Here is a 16,042-nt window from a genome sequence, read left to right on the forward strand (position 1 = left end):
AGAATAGAATAGAATAGAATAGAATAGAATAGAATAGAATTTTTTATTGGCCAAGTGTGACTGGACACACAAGGAATTTATCTTAGTGCATAAGCTCTCAGTGTACATAAAAGAAAAGATACCTTCATCAAGGTATGGAATAGAATGGAATGGAATGGAAGAATAGAATAGAATAGAATAATATATACAGTAGAATAGAATAGAATAGAATAGAATAGAATAGAATAGAATAGAATAGAATAGAATAGAATAGAATAGAATAGAATAGAATTTTTTATTGGCCAAGTGTGACTGGACACACAAGGAATTTGTTTTGGTGCATATGCTCTCAGTGTACATAAAAAAAAAAGATACCTTCATCATGTGTTGAGAAGTGCTCTTTTGCGGGTCTGGAAAAATATTCTTATAAATTAGATTACAAGATTCTTATATGGGCGAGCCCTAGACATGCAATAGAGAATATAAATATAGAACAGAAACAGGAAATGATTACTTATAAAGAACTTTTGTATGCTGAAGGAGGTAGATTGCAATTAAAATCATTACAGGTATTAAATGAAGAAGGGAGGAATTATACTTGGTTTCAATATGGGCAAATAAGTGCTAGATGGAAAGAAGATCAAAAAATTGGTATAATGCAAAGGGAGGAAAATTTAATAAAGCAAATTAGAAATCAGACCCAGGAGCATATAAAGAGATTGTATAATGTGTTGCTTGAAATAGATTCGGAAAAGGATTTGGTAAAGGACTGTATGATAAAATGGGCACAGAATATTCAGGAACCAATAATGTTGGAAACATGGGAGAAAATCTGGGTTAGAAATGTTAAGTTTACACAAGCACAGAATTTAAGGGAAAATTTTTATAAGATGTTTTCTAGATGGCACTTAGATCCCAAAAAATTATCACGTATGTATCCTAATATCCAAGCGAAATGTTGGAGGTTGTGATGACGCTACATATTTTCATATTTGGTGGACTTGCAAGAAAATTAAGGCCTTTTGGATAAGAATTTGGTGGATTATTCAAAATGTACTGAAGAAGAAGATAAAGTTCCTGCCACAATTTTTTCTTTTGGGAATCATAACGGATTGTACAGGGATTGAGACTAAACTGATTCTGAATTTAATAACAGCAGCAAGACTGTTGATTGGACAATATTGGAAGAAAGAAGAGGTACCTACAATAGAAGAATGGATACTGAAAGTCATTAATTTGGCTGAGATGGCTAAAATCTCAGCTTTTTTAAAAGACAATACGCAGGAAAGATATTTAATTGAATGGAAAAAATGGATTGATTATATACAAAACAGATATCAGATTAAGAAATATCAGATTGCCTTTGAATAATTAGAAAGTTATTTTAGTTAATGGGGAGGGGGTTGGGAGATGAAAAGCTTTGGATGAGGTTAATTGGATTGGAAGGGAAAATTTTATTCTATGTTTGGTTTATGTATAACTTTACCTTGTGATTGACCCGGGAAGCCGGGGGGGGGGAAGGGAGGGGGTTTTTTGGGAGGGGGGGGAAAGGGGCGAAAATGTCTTTGTTTTTTTTTAAACTTTTTCAATAAAAAAAATATATATATAAGAAAAAAAAGGATACCTTCATCAAGGTACAACACTTACTTTGATTGATTTGAATTGATGTACTCAATAAAATAGTGCTTTGAAGAAGAGGAAGTGCTGAATTACTTGGGTTCGTCAGCCAGAACCCTGTAACAATCGTGCTGTTTTACACTACAGTGCTGAGACCACACTTGGAATACTGTATCTAGTTATGGTCTCCACATTACAAAAAAAAAGGTTGGGTCCCTGGAAAATTGTGCAGAGAAAAGCAACAAAGATGATACAGGATCTGGAGGTTAAATTGCATGAACAATAGTTGAGGGAGGGAGGTATGTCTAAGTGTAGTCTAATAAAGAGAACAATTGAAGGGACACGATAACTTTTTTTCTGTACTTGAGAGGTTGTCATAAAGAAAAGTGTATTGACTGATTCTCCAAGGCACCAGAGGGCAGGACAAGAAGCAATGGATGGAAGCGTGTCCGAGAGAGAGAGAGAGAGATCCATGATTTCTCCAAGTAAGGAGAAATATTATGTCAGTAAGAACAATTGATCAGTGGAACAGCTTGCCTCCTGAAATTGTGGGTGCTCCAACATTGGAAGTTTCAAAAATAGACTGACAGCTGTTTGACAGGGTGGTATAAGTCTCTTTCCTTGAACAGGAGATGGACTAGGTCCCTTCCAGCCCTTTCGCTCTCTGCTTCTATGAATCTATGATTCTCAGGTTCATACTGAAAATAAATCATCCACAAGCAAACTGCAATTGTTTTGTCTGCCCATCCTATTAGTGTAATACCTGCCATCCTAGCTGTCTATCCAATCCTGTTAGCCAGCTGCCATGCTACACAGCAAGAGCTTGAAGAGAGCATTAGATTATTTATTTGGAGTTAACAATGCACAAGAACAAGTAAAAGAAACAATGATAGCATGGGCAAAAAAAATTTGGATATACAATTTGGATATAGAATAAAATTAGATAAATGGCAGCAATTATGGGAAAGAAATTACGAATTAACAATGGCTACAGCATATAAAGAGAATTGGTATAAAATGTTTTATAGATGGCACTTGTCACTGGAAAGATTGGCGAAAATGTTCAAAGATAAATCAACTAAATGTTGGAAACGCCACCAGATATCGGGATCTTACTATTACATGTGGTGAACATGTCCAGAAGCGAGAAATTATTGGGCAAAAATTCGAATATGGCTAGAGAAAATGACACAGCAACACATTGATCTTAAACCGGAGCTGTTCCTGTTTCGGTATCTTACCGGAGAAATTTAGTAAAGCAAATACATATTTGATTATACATGTAATAACGGCAGCAAGAATGGTATTTGCGCAAAATTGGAAAGCAGAAAAAATTACTACAAAGGAAGAGCTAATTAAGAAAATATTAGACTATGCAGAAATGAGTAGATTAAAGTTAGCCAATTAGAGGGAAGGAAGTTCTGGAATATTACAACATATGGGGCAATTTTATCAATGGATAGAGTCTGAATATAGACAACAGGCAATGTAAAAATAAGAAATATGGGGAAAATATGTTGTGATATATTAAATTTAAATGTAAGAGGAAAGATAAATATGTACTAAGAAAATGATGACAAATGTTGAATATGACACACACACAAAATTGTATCTAGATGTTTCACTGATTGATTAATGATGAATTGTTTGTTTAAAAATTAAAATTAAAAAAATTGTCCCTCCTCAAAAAAAGAAGAGAGCATTATATGCATCCCCTCCACCACACCTGTTGTGCTGTATCTGTTCTGTGTTCCAGAGGAGGAAGGGCGCCAGAGCCTCTTCTGCGGAAAGGGAAGTTCCTTCTTTGCAAATGACCTTGAGGAAAAAGTGAACATTGTGGGAAGCTTGGCTGGCCACCAGAGGATTTGCAGTCAGACCCGAGTCTTTAGCAATGCCCAGAAACCAAGTGCAAAGCCCGTCTCACCACAATTCCCACCTGCAAACTCAGGACTCCTAAGGGCCCCAGTGCATGCACGTCCAAGTTTTGGGGTTCACAATTCTACTCCAAAACAAATCAATCTCAGTCCCCAAGCCCAGTTTCCTTCTGACCCCCAATAACAAACATTCTTCTGGCTTCAAGCTTGTTCATGATCAAAGTGAAGCACCCTGCAAGAGGTGTTTTCATTGTTTTTAACATGCAGAAAAGTATAGAAAAAGAAAACCGACTGAAACAGAGATGGCCAAACCATCTCCAGTTTTCATACATGTCTTCTCCCCTGTTAGACTTGCGAGGTAGTCCAGACAAGAAGCACAAGTAAGGGGCGTGCATAAGAGCACCAGCATGCCTACCATTCTTGTCCTAATGTTCCCTTTGGTTGTATTCAATTTGTGTGGTTATTTCATGCTTATACTAATATATATTGTTGTGTCTGACAAAATAAATAAATAAAAATAAATAAAAAACCAGGAGTACGAAACCTGCCTTTTCTGTATTGTAAGGTTGCGTTCACAAAATCCTGCAAGTCTCAAAGACATTTCTATTTTCCTGTCTCTCCCAAGGCCACTCCTCCATCTTGGTAAATCTTCTTAAGATTAAATGGGAGGAAGTGGGTACCATTTCATTAATAATTTGATAGAAATATAGCACCTTTTCTTGAAAGACAGACACATATTATCAAATTAATTTTTTTTTAATTTGCATTTATATCCCGCCCTTCTCCGAAGACTCAGGGTGGCTTACACTGTGTCAAGCAATAGTCTTCATCCAGTTGTATATTATATACAAGTCAACTTATTGCCCCCAACAATCTGGGTCCTCATTTTACCTACCTTATAAAGGATGGAAGGCTGAGTCAACCTTGGGCCTGGTGGGACTTGAACTTGCAGTAATTGCAAGCAGCTGTGTTAATAACAGACAGACTTAGTCTGCTGAGCCACCAGAGGCCCAGTATAATAAATAAATTTTAAAAAAAAACTAGGACTACAAAACCTGCTTTTTCTGTATTGCAAGTCTCAAAGACATTTCTATTCTCCTGTCTCTCCCAAGGCCACTCCTCCATCGTGGTAAATCTTTTTAAGATTAAATGGGAGGAAGTGGGTACCATTTTATTAATAATTTGATAGAAATATAGCACCTTTTCTTGAAAGACAGACGCAAATTATCAAATTAAATCATTTATCTTTATTGCAGTAAGAAGGAGAAATGGTTTCATACGTTTTGCAGAGGGGAAGAAAGAACAACAGGACAATAAAATATCTAGATCAGAGCCCATATTATGATAGATCTGTAAGGACCTCCCTCAGTCTCCCTTCCCATGAAAGCAAAACTCTTGAAACAATTTACATTTCAAAAGAATTTTTACCAAGAGATAGTGATTGCAGAGAAGTCAGGCGGAGTCTGAAATTCAGGCGCGAGGCGTTAGGCTAACTTTTCGCTCTTCAATCCCCACCCTGATACCCCGTGTCCATCTGGAGCCAATAAGATGCTGCAAAGGTGTTTTGGAGATCGTTGAGGCTGGGTTTTTATTTATTTATTTATTTATTTATTTTATTTTAATTTTGTCACAACATCATATAAAAGGTTATATAGTATATAAACATTTATATGAGTAAATATTAGGAGGTATAGGCATATATATATATATATATATAAAATATTTGTTTGTTTTCTGAGGTTAGTTGGTTCAGTCTTTTCTGAACCAAAGACCTACATATATATATATATATATATATATGTATGAAGAAGAAAAGAAAAACAATAGGACAGGAACGGTAGGCACGTTTGTGCGCTTATGCACACCCCTTATGGTCCTCTTAGGAATGGGGTGAGGTCAATAGTAGAAAGTTTTTGGTTAAAGCTTTTAGGATTATGGGAAGAGACCACAGGTCAGGTAAAGTCTTCCAAGCACTGATGGTTCTGTTACAGAAGTCATATTTTCTGCAATCTAGATTAAAGCATTAACATTAACATTAAGTTTAAACCTATTGGTTGCTCTTGTATTATTGCAATTAAAGCTGAAGTAGTCTTTAACAGGAAGGACATTACAATAGATGATTCTATGAATTAAACTTAGGTCTTGTCGAAGGCGACGGAGTTCCAAGTTTTCTAAGCCTAGGATTTCAAGTCTGGTGGGATAAGGTATTTTGTTGTTTTCAGAGGAATGGAGAACTCTTCTTGTAAAATATTTCTGGACTCGTTCAATTGTATTGATATCAGAGATGTGGTGAGGATTCCAAACAGGCGAGCTGTATTCTAGAATTGGTCTAGCAAATGTTTTATATGCTCTGGTTAGTAGTGTGGTGTTTTTGGAAAATAAGTGTTTTTGGGTGATGGAAAGAATTCGTCCTCAGTGCACTGCGACCTTGGATACCTGGCCTGAGCTCCCAAGCAGTTACAACTACAGCAAAGCAAAAGCATGCAAACTATGTGGCCCACGATGCCTCCCTCCCCAACCCACCAGAATGGCAGCGTTCCCATAGGGACCTGACAAGACTTGAGACTTATTTGTCAGAAGTGTTTTGCCACCTCTTGGATCAATCCAGGGACCCCCAGCCATTCCCACCTGGGAAATTCAGCCGGACGGAGCCAGGGAAGGAAGGAGGTCCCTGAAGAGCTGAGGCCCCCTGTAGAAATGAAGAAGAGAGTGGGCGGCCCCATGACTGCATTGAAATAAAGGGTGGGTTTGAAAATAAGGAGTCGGGGGTGAGACTGTGAATGGAGGGGAGGAAAACCAGGGTAGCAGCCCCCTCAAAGGGAGAATAGGCAAGGCTCCCTGAGACCCCAGCATGATTTTTAGCTGTGGAAGCTCTCTCAGCCTCCCTCACAGGGGAGTGGGGGTGAAAAGAACAGGGAATGCTCCTGAATATTAAACAAAGAAATAAACAAACAACAAAAGTGGGTTTTATTTGTGATGGGGGGGGGCAGATGAGGCAGCAGCCAAAGCAGTTTCTGGGGCAATTGGGATGTGAGAAAGGAAAGAAGGAAGTGGCCACAGAGAGGGACATGGACCAGCCCTGTGGCCACCTTTTGAACCCTCCCCCCAAAGGCCAAATTGGTAATCAACTTCAGTGAGTTGCCCATGGAAGTGCCCTTGTCCCAAAGAATTCTTTTGAAAGCCATCAAAGAAGACCACGGACATCTGAAGTGAAGGCTCATCAGTCACATCCATCCGTTGGGTTTGACATGGAGCTGGGATGGCTACGGGTTCTAGGTCTTGCAGGTGGTGGTGGTCTCCTCTGGGAGGCTGGCAAGAATCGGACCGGCATCTTCCTTCCTCCAGCTGCTAAGTAGAACACAAAGTAGAGGGTTGAGCTTTAGTAGACAGGATGGGCCAGAAGGTAGAGGTCAAAGGGGACATCATGTAGAGTAGGTTGGAGACAGGTAGGTCAACATGCTCACATAGGAATGCTTCTGACCTGTCACTGTCAGGATGAGAGAGAAAGGAAGAGGAAGAGGAAGGGGAAGGGGAAGGGGAAGGGGAAGGGGAAGGGGAAGGGGAAGGGAAGAGAAAGAAAAGGAAGGGAAAGGAAGATAGAGGAAAGGAAAGGAAAGGAAAGGAAAAGAAAAGAAAAGAAAAGAAAAGAAAAGAAAAGAAAGGAAAGGAAAGGAAAGGAAAGGAAAGGAAAGGAAAGGAAAGGAAGAGAGGTGAGGTAAGGGGAGACAGGGAGGAGGGAAAAGGAAAAGTTGGTTTTCTCAGGAGGGTTTCTTTAAAATGGTACCTTTCTTAGATTTCACCACTAGAAGAAACCCTAAACAGCCAAGAAGGAGAAGACTTCCTACTTTGCTAAGGCACAGCAGGGTCCAGAGAGACAGCCTTGAAGTGTTCTCAGTCTGTCCTGAAAAAAAGTAACAGCCTCTGTTAATCCTTTCAGGAGGTCCCAGAGAACGGACATGCTTGTCCACATTTGCAGCAGAAGAACCACTATGCCCAGGCAGGTAAGCAGCACCTGGAATGGGACATATCACTCTGGCTGGGTGGGATGTAGATTTTACTCCCCTTCCATGCCAAGCCATCCTTTATCAACAGGTCATCTTTATGTCTCTGGGACCATTCATCCGTCTCCAAGGAAGTTCTTCAGAACTTCCACTTGGTTGGGTCATCCCACTTGGCTGCTCGCCCAGCCTCCCACTTGCTCCCCCAGATCACTGTGACTTCAGGGGGGATTGCTTGATCCTCTGCTTCTGTTAGGACTCACTAACAGTGAGCCCAAGTAGGGTCCTTCCATCACTCTCTTGAGCTCTTGCTCCAGCTTCTCAGCCCTCTGTTTGGGGCGTGCTCCAGCTGCTTGCATCCTAGCTTCGGCTTGGCCACCACTGGGGTCTCTTGAGAGGAGTCTCCTCCCCCACTTCCATTTCTTTGTTGGTTGCCAACATCTTGAAACTGCCAACCTCCAAATGGGGGGGGGGATCCAAGTGGGCTGCTACTTGAAGATCTGGTTTAATGTCCAGTTGGCATATCCAGAAAAAGAAACTCCCCACAGGCCACCTTTACATCCACCAATCACTCCTGTGCATTTTGTTATGGGAACCAGCCAGCTACACTGGGACATCTGTCTGGGGTGTCCTTGAGGTGGGAGCAGTGTCTCATGGGAACTGGTGATACTTGGATGCTATTCCCCCACCCTTGCATTCCATTCCACCCCCTCCCTTTTCTTTGTCAAGCTGCAAGCAAAGCAAGAATATAGGTGGAAGTGCAAGTCATTCTTGACACCCACCCAGACTCCATCAAGCAACCAGAGCAGGTGTGCTCGCTTCGGCAGCACATATACTAAAATTGGAACGATACAGAGAAGATTAGCATGGCCCCTGCGCAAGGATGACACGCAAATGCGTGAAGCATTCCATATTTTTTATATTCAAAATAAGTATCAGATAAAAAAATATCGAATAGCATATGAGTAAATTTAGGAAATATTTTGTATTAGATATATCTTTGAAAGAGAGGGGAATTGAGAGTGTGATTATGTGTGGAGTGACTAGAGATTATAATTTAAGATTTATTTTGGGTTATGATTGTTAGTTTTGATACCCTTGAAGGGAGCATATATACTGAAATACTAGAATTAGGAATGTAAGGGAAGAGATATACCTGCATGATGTAAATATATGTTTCCTGTGGCACTGACATAGGACAAACATGCCACACTGATATATGTATTGTGCCTTTGAAGCTGTAAGACAGACAAGCTGGCGTCCTGGAGTGTTGAGGTCACATTGAGTAAATTCCTGAATTGTTACTGAGATCTCATCTCGAAAATGTCTGGCAATTGTCACCCATCATTTGATCTCTCCCCACCCCACTCTGGCTGAGAACGTGTGTGTCATCCTCCAGGGGACAAAATGGCTAATTTAGAATACAAAGGAGGAAGATAAACAATGCAGAAGGATGTAAATCTGGAGTTAGATTACATTCACTGACTTTTACTATGGGAATATACAAACCAGATTCCAGAATACGCAGGTGCCAGAGTTGAGGATTTATGACCTTTTGGGTATAAGAGGATATTGCTTTCTCTCATGACTTTGTAGTTCCTTCCTTGCATGTATGTATGTATCATCTATGTGTTTGGAACGGCTATCCATTTGAACCTGATCGGGATTAAATGCTATTTTACTCAAGCCTCTGTTTAAGTCTCTTGATTGGCCGTTATGAGCTTAGACATATTAATAAGTGAACCTTACACCCTGCATTTTGTTCTGGGAAGTCGGGGGTGGGGGTGGGGGGTGGGGATAAGGGGGAGGGGAACTGGGGGGGATGAGGGTAGAGGATGGAGTGATGGTTAATGTACAGGGATTATTGAAGATGTATAAATATAATTAATGCAGGGTTGGGTCTGCCCAGCTACCATTTTAGAACGGTGGGGAGGGAGAAAAGAGGAGAGAGTAGGAGGTAGGAAAGAGGAGAAGAGGGGTAGAAGAGGGAGAAGAGAAAGGAAAAGGGGTAGAAGAGGGAGAAAGAAGATGTAGGGCGGAGGGAGGAGAGGATGTAGATAAGAGAAGGGGAGGAAGGTCTGGAAAGTAGAAGAAGGTAGAAGAGGGAAGAGAGTTAAAAGGAGGGAGTGGTGACTGGGCAAGCCCGACTAATTGTATGACTGTACATGGGATGAGTTGTTGGATATGAATGTAAAAATGAAACTTTTTTATGAAAAAAAATAAAAAGCAACCAGAGCAGGTGTTACCAGGGTGCGTCAAGCTGCACACACAATTGCCTGTGCTGACCGCCAGTGGATCAGCTGAAGCTCTTGCAAAGGCTGGTCCCAACACAAGGTGGATCAGCATGTGTGACAGTGGCAGGAATTAGTATGATTGTCACATGAGTTGGATGTATGCCAAGCCCTCCTGGGCACAGCTGAACACAAGCCAAGAGTCCATAAGGATCCCTGAATTGCACAGAGGTTAGGGAAGTGTGACCCCATGAAGAGCTACATTTGGGAGAAGCCTGGAAACAAGATCCCTGAATCCACTGTCACTCAGACTTTATTTTACTTTTATTTATTTATTTTATTTGTCACAACAGTATATATAAGCATAAGCAAGATATAACTATACGATATATAATCATATATATAAGTATGAAATAACTATATGAATTAGATACAATCAAAGGGGACATTGTGACAGGAACGGTAGGCACGCTGGTGCTCTTATGCACGCCCCTTACAGACCTCTTAGGAATGGGGTGAGGTCAACAGTAGATAGTCTTTGGTTAAACCTTTGGGGATTTTGGGAAGAGACCACAGAGTCAGGTAGTGCATTCCAGGCATTAACAACTCTGTTACTGAAGTCATATTTTCTGCAATCAAGATTGGAGCGGTTCACATTAAGCTTAAATCTATTGTGTGCTCGTGTATTGTTGTAGTTGAAGCTGAAGTAGTCTTCAACAGGAAGGACATTGTAACAGATGATTCTATGAGTTAAATTCAGGTCATGTCGAAGGCGGCGAAGTTCTACATTTTCTAAACCCAGGATTTCAAGTCTGGTGGCTAGGACTGAGCCTGAGCCTGGTCCATCCCATCCAGACCTTAAGACCCCCTTAAGTCTCACATACCACCCTGAGATTTGGCACCCAGTTTTATAGGGGGGGGGCAAAAGAGTCCTCGCTATTCTTTACTACAATACATTTGTCTGGTCCCCATAGATCCCTGTTGGGACACTGCCTTTCTGGAGGGAAGAGGGGCGCTTGGGGAGGACGTTCTGTGACACATCTTTTACTTTGGACCTCTTTCTCTTTGATGTATCTTCCTGGGGCAGGGAGGGGGGAGGGATGAGCCTGGGGCCATCAGTTTCATCTCAGCTCTGGAGGAACGAGATTGCTGTGCTTAAGAACAACTCCTTATCACCTTCTCAGCTCGGAGTCCCCACAACATCTTTCACACCTTGGGATTGGTTTGCACTGCACCAGATAGTTGGGAGGGGTTGTGAAGAGTGACTTTTAACCTAATGTTTCTGTGCAGGAAGTTCAGATCCTGCCTCTTCTCCCTGCTATCCCTATCACTCAATAAAAGTTGTTTCAAGAGTTCTACTTCCTTGAGGGAATAGCTGAGGCAAGACCTTATGACAGCGGTTCTCAACCTGTGGGTCGGGACCCCATTGGGGGTCGAATGATGATTTGCCAGGGGTCGCCTAAGACCATCGGAAATATGGGAAGTATACTTGCAAGTCGAAGAATCGCGCTCCAATGGCTGACTCCACAAGCCAGCTGCAGGCTCTTCAAATCGCTAGCCGAATTCGGCTTCAGGCACAATGAATTAAAAAAGAGATCTTTGCTCTGATGTCTCCCTCTCAAGCCAGCTGCAATCACTCCCAATCGCTAGCCTAATCTGGCTTTAGGCGCAATAAACTTAACAGGGGAGGAGTCTCCGCTTTAATGCCTCCGTCCTCAAGGCAATCGCAAGCAGTTCAGATCGCTAGCCAAGACGGCTTCAGGCGCAACAAATTCAAAACGAAAATAATTTTACGGTTGGGGTTGCCACTTCATGGGGAATTGTATTAAAGAGGTCACCACATCATGGGGAATTGTATTAAAGGGGTCACAGCACTATAAAGGTTGAGAACCATTACCTTATGACAAACTATTGCAATGAATCAAGAAGAAGCAGTATCAAAAGTTGGGCAGGACATTTGCGCAATCGGACCATCAACCCATTTCTGAATCAAGGCTTGTAAAATGAATTTTATAAGAACTCATCAGATGCAACTGAGCTGCCCACTGGAGAGAACTGAAGCGGCTTCACAAGTGCTGCTACAATAGCAATAACAGAATAAATTTGTATGTATAATAGCAGTGGGAATGTCTTCCTTACCTTCTACCATCTCTCTACCTTCTGCTTCAGCTTCTGCCCTAAGGTCTCTTTCAAGGAGTCAAAAACTTACCAGCACAAACTTGATTTAAGGAAACTGTCTTCGTTGCCTCGCCAGATGGGTTTTTTGCTATGCAGGTAACACTGAGATCAACGTTTTGGGAGATGAAGTTGATTGTAGAACTCCCAGGGGAGGGTTCAGTGCTCTGGACATCTGAGATCCAGCGGAATTCCGTGTCATCTTCCCAGGTCTCTCTAGAGCAGTGCAGTTGCCAAGCTATATTTTCACTCTCATCAGGAATGCAGATCACTCTCAGCTGAGAGTCCTGCAAACGTCCTGAGCAGGAAATAGAAAGACACCATTTGTGAAAGACAAAAATCACACGAAGGCCAAGGAGGAAGAAAAATAATCAACAGATGGCTCTCAATTAACATTTTTGCATTGATTAGAGCAGAGAAAATATCTGTCACTAATTCCCACAACAATTTCCTCCCTCTGCCTTCCACCAAGGCCTCTTTATACCAAACCAGGGATTGAGGGCAAGAGGATAAGCCTCATGTTTCACCCCTCAAGGGCCCTGGAGAGCCCCTTGTGGCTCCAGCCAGTCCCAACAGATCCTGAATTGACTGGCTGGAGATTCCAGCTGACAGCCCATTCAGGAACCCACTGGGTGTCAGCCCTGAAACCATTTTGGGAATCTTCAGTGCTGCCACAGGAAGGCCGGTTGCTGCTGTGGGAACGTGAAGGGGGAGACAGAGATAGCTGGGGTGGGGGAAGTGTAGCCAAAATAACATTCTTTCCCGTGGGAGCCAAGGACGTCCCCACCAGGTGCTTGGAAGGCGTGGACCAAAGACAGCTGGAGGAGGACTGTGATCTGATTGGACCATGTGTTGGATGTGTGACCTGGGGGCAAGAGCTTTGGGGTTTGATCTGGGTAGGGAGAACCCCGGGTCCTTCAGAGTCAGGTTTTCACCAGCTGTGCCAATATGGCATTACTCTGAGGAAACTCCAGGCCTCAGAGTTCTGGTTTCGTTGGGTCTGTGGCTTGGAACCCTGACACTTGGCCAGGCCCAGTCCAGCCTCTGCCCCATGGAGAGGGGAGTCTAGAGCGAGCTGTGTTGGACATCTACCGGTCCCCCTCCAGTGGGGAAGAGTTCAGAGAAAACAGTTTGAGCTCTACTCCTGACCCATCGTAGAAATGCAAGTCCTGAGCTGTGCCAGAGCTCCTGGGATTTAAGGTGGTGGGCAAGGTGGAACAGGGAGGAAAATGGTGGCATTTGTGGTGTGTGTGTGTGTGTGTGTGTGTGTGTGTGTGTGTGTGTCAGCCTCAGCTCGTTCCAGTTTATTGCTTTATTGCTCAGGGTTAATTGGTTTACTGCTGTTCTGTTGTGGTGGGTACTATATCTCTGATTTAGGTCTAGCTTGCTACGGCCGGCTGTCATAGTGATAGGGGTGGGGAAGAGACTGCATGCTGAAGGAAAAACGAAACTTGTCTCACAAACACGGCCTTATGCACGGTCACTCACGCTCTCGTCACTTCTCGACTGGATTATTGCAATGCTCTCTACATGGGGCTACCCCTGAAGTGTACCCGGAGACTCCAGTTAGTCCAGAATGCAGCTGCGCGGGTGATTGAGGGAGCACCGCGTTGCTCCCGGGTAACACCACTCCTGCGCAGTCTGCACTGGCTACCTGTGGTCTTCCGGGTGCGCTTCAAGGTTTTGGTTACCACCTTCAAAGCGCTCCATGGCTTAGGGCCCGGGTACTTACGGGACCGCCTGCTGTTTCCACATGCCTCCCACCGACCCGTACGCTCTCACAGAGAGGGTCTTCTCAGGGTGCCGTCCGCCAAGCAGTGTCGGCTGGCGACCCCAGGGGAAGGTCCTTCTCTGTGGGAGCACCTACTCTCTGGAATGAACTTCCTCCCGGTTTACGCCAATTGCCTGACCTTCGGACCTTCCGCCGGGAACTGAAAACTTATTTATTTATACAAGCGGGACTGGCCTGATTTTTAAATTTTAAATTTAAATTTTAAACTTTTAATGGTAATTTTATTGGGTATTTTTATGGTCAATCGACGGTTTTAATTTGGCCTTTTATTGAATAAGTTTTTTAATTGTTATTTTAATATGTATATTAATTGTTTTAAATGAAGGCTGTACACCGCCCTGAGTCCTTCGGGAGAAGGGCGGTATAGAAGTTTGATAAATAAATAAATAAATAAATAAATAAATAAATAAATAAATAAATAAATAAATAAATAAACGAAACTTAAAGGGAATGGGGTGCGGTCCGGGCATACCGGAGGGATGTAACCATCTGACGATGCACCTCATGTGCCACCTGGGAGGAACGTGGTTTGGACAAGACTGACTGGACTGCAGGAGGGGAGGGCTTGATGCTTGGTCTTCTCTGTGTGATACACGCCTATTACCTCAGAGCTTGCTTTCACTTTGTTGCATTCAGTTCATACTCGGTAAATGTACCTTTCTCTACAAACAATGGAGTTGGGGTTTTTCTTTCTTGAATATTGAAAGGAGGCATACCTGACTCTGTGTGTGTGTGTGTGTGTGTTCAAATGTAAGCTAAGCTAGACCTGATCATAGCATCTTCAACCAATTTGCATTGCTAAAATGGACAAAACTCTGCCCAAACACCTGATGGACAGATCAAGCTTAAGCAGAGGTTAAAAAACGAGGGAGCAGCAGGTGAGTTCCATCTAGAAGCTGCAACTCTTTGAAACTGGACACCCAAAGCCCCCCCCCCCAACAAAAAGCCCCCATCTCCCTACATCACCCTGGGCAAAGGAGGCAGCCCAGGATTTTCTGCCGTGGCTGGGATACTTACTAAACACTTGCAGATGAAAGAATTCATTCACTATTTTTTCATTTTGTAGAAGAATTGTTGCCATGTATGTGCCAGAATCCTTTGGCTCCGGGTGGCTGAGGTGCAATTCTCTGCAGTCCTTGGAGGCATTCAGACTCTTTTGAAAGTGGGAATGAGTGACCTGGAGGTGACATGTCCCTGTGAAGTTCACTTCAGCAATACTGAATGGTGTACCCCTGGGGGGTCCCTCCTCCATCTTGTTCCAGAAAATCCTTTTATATGGTGGGCAGGCCTTCACTTTGAAAATGGCAGACTCCCCCTGAACGCCATTCACTTCTTCCGTTACAGAAATGTCTGCCAGGCCAGAGAGAAGAGTAAAGAAACCTTCAAGACTCGATCACAAGAGACCTTCCAACCATCCCATTTCTGATCCCCAAATTCCAGGATAACTTTTCCTGAGAAAGGACAAAATGGACAAAAGGCCAGAGGACAAGGTGGGGCTCTCTGGGCAATGGCCTTTCCTTCATAGAGTAGCAAGAGGTATCCTAATGTCCTACGTGGGAGTTCCAGCTTTGCTGGCTGAGGGACTCTGGGAGTTGAAGTCCACAAGTCTTAAAGGGACCAAGGTTGGAGACCCCTGTGCTAGACACAACATAGAACAGGGGTGTCCAAACTTGGCCCCTTGAAGAGTGGTGGACTTCAACTCCCAGAATTCCCCAGCCAGCATGAGCTATAAATATGAGCAAGTTGCTGGCTGGGGAATTCTGGGAGTTGAAGTCCACCACTCTTCAAAGGGCCACGTTTGGACATCCCTGACATAGAACCTTCCTGTGGGAACTAAGGTCATCTCCTTAGGTAATGGATGGGGCCGAAGATGAGTGCTAGAGAAGCCCATCAATTGATCTAATTGGCCAATGGGATAATTGACAACTGAGGTCATTTCCTATTTTAATTATGCTGTAACCGTGTGAAATATTCAGAGTTGGCTTTCACTAAGTGTTCCAATATGATGTGCCCAATAAAGATCCTCTTGGAGGAAGCTAGAAGCCACAGAGTCCTGATTTGCTTGGGCTCATTCATTGGAACCTTGACACTTTGATTATGGAGTTTGGGGGTCCAACATTTGATTCCACAAAGAGTCATGTCACAAGTTGGACTCACATTTTTCGCTTTGTGACTGCTGAGAACACCAGGGCACCCTCTAGAGTGGGTGCTGTGTTGAGTTTGATCCTGTCCTCACCTGCTGTCAAATAAGGGCTCTATTTAGCCCAAAACCACTGGTTGTGTCTAAGGCAACAAACATTTTCTAAAAATCTAGGGTAGAGAAGCTGGTTGAACACGTGTGGCCTCTTTTCAGCCCCAAATTTCAGCTGCCCCTGT

General features: G+C 43.0%; 1 non-coding gene across 1 annotated transcript; it reads left to right on the forward strand.

Moving 5' to 3' along the window:
- Positions 1-8,279: 8,279 nt before the first annotated feature.
- LOC131186898 (U6 spliceosomal RNA) lies at positions 8,280-8,386 on the forward strand. The gene has a single exon (XR_009152433.1). It is a non-coding gene; the product is annotated as a U6 spliceosomal RNA (small nuclear RNA).
- Positions 8,387-16,042: the final 7,656 nt, after the last annotated feature.

The sequence above is a fragment of the Ahaetulla prasina genome, chromosome 17 (assembly GCF_028640845.1).
Source record: "Ahaetulla prasina isolate Xishuangbanna chromosome 17, ASM2864084v1, whole genome shotgun sequence".
Classification (NCBI taxonomy): Eukaryota; Metazoa; Chordata; class Lepidosauria; order Squamata; family Colubridae; genus Ahaetulla; species Ahaetulla prasina.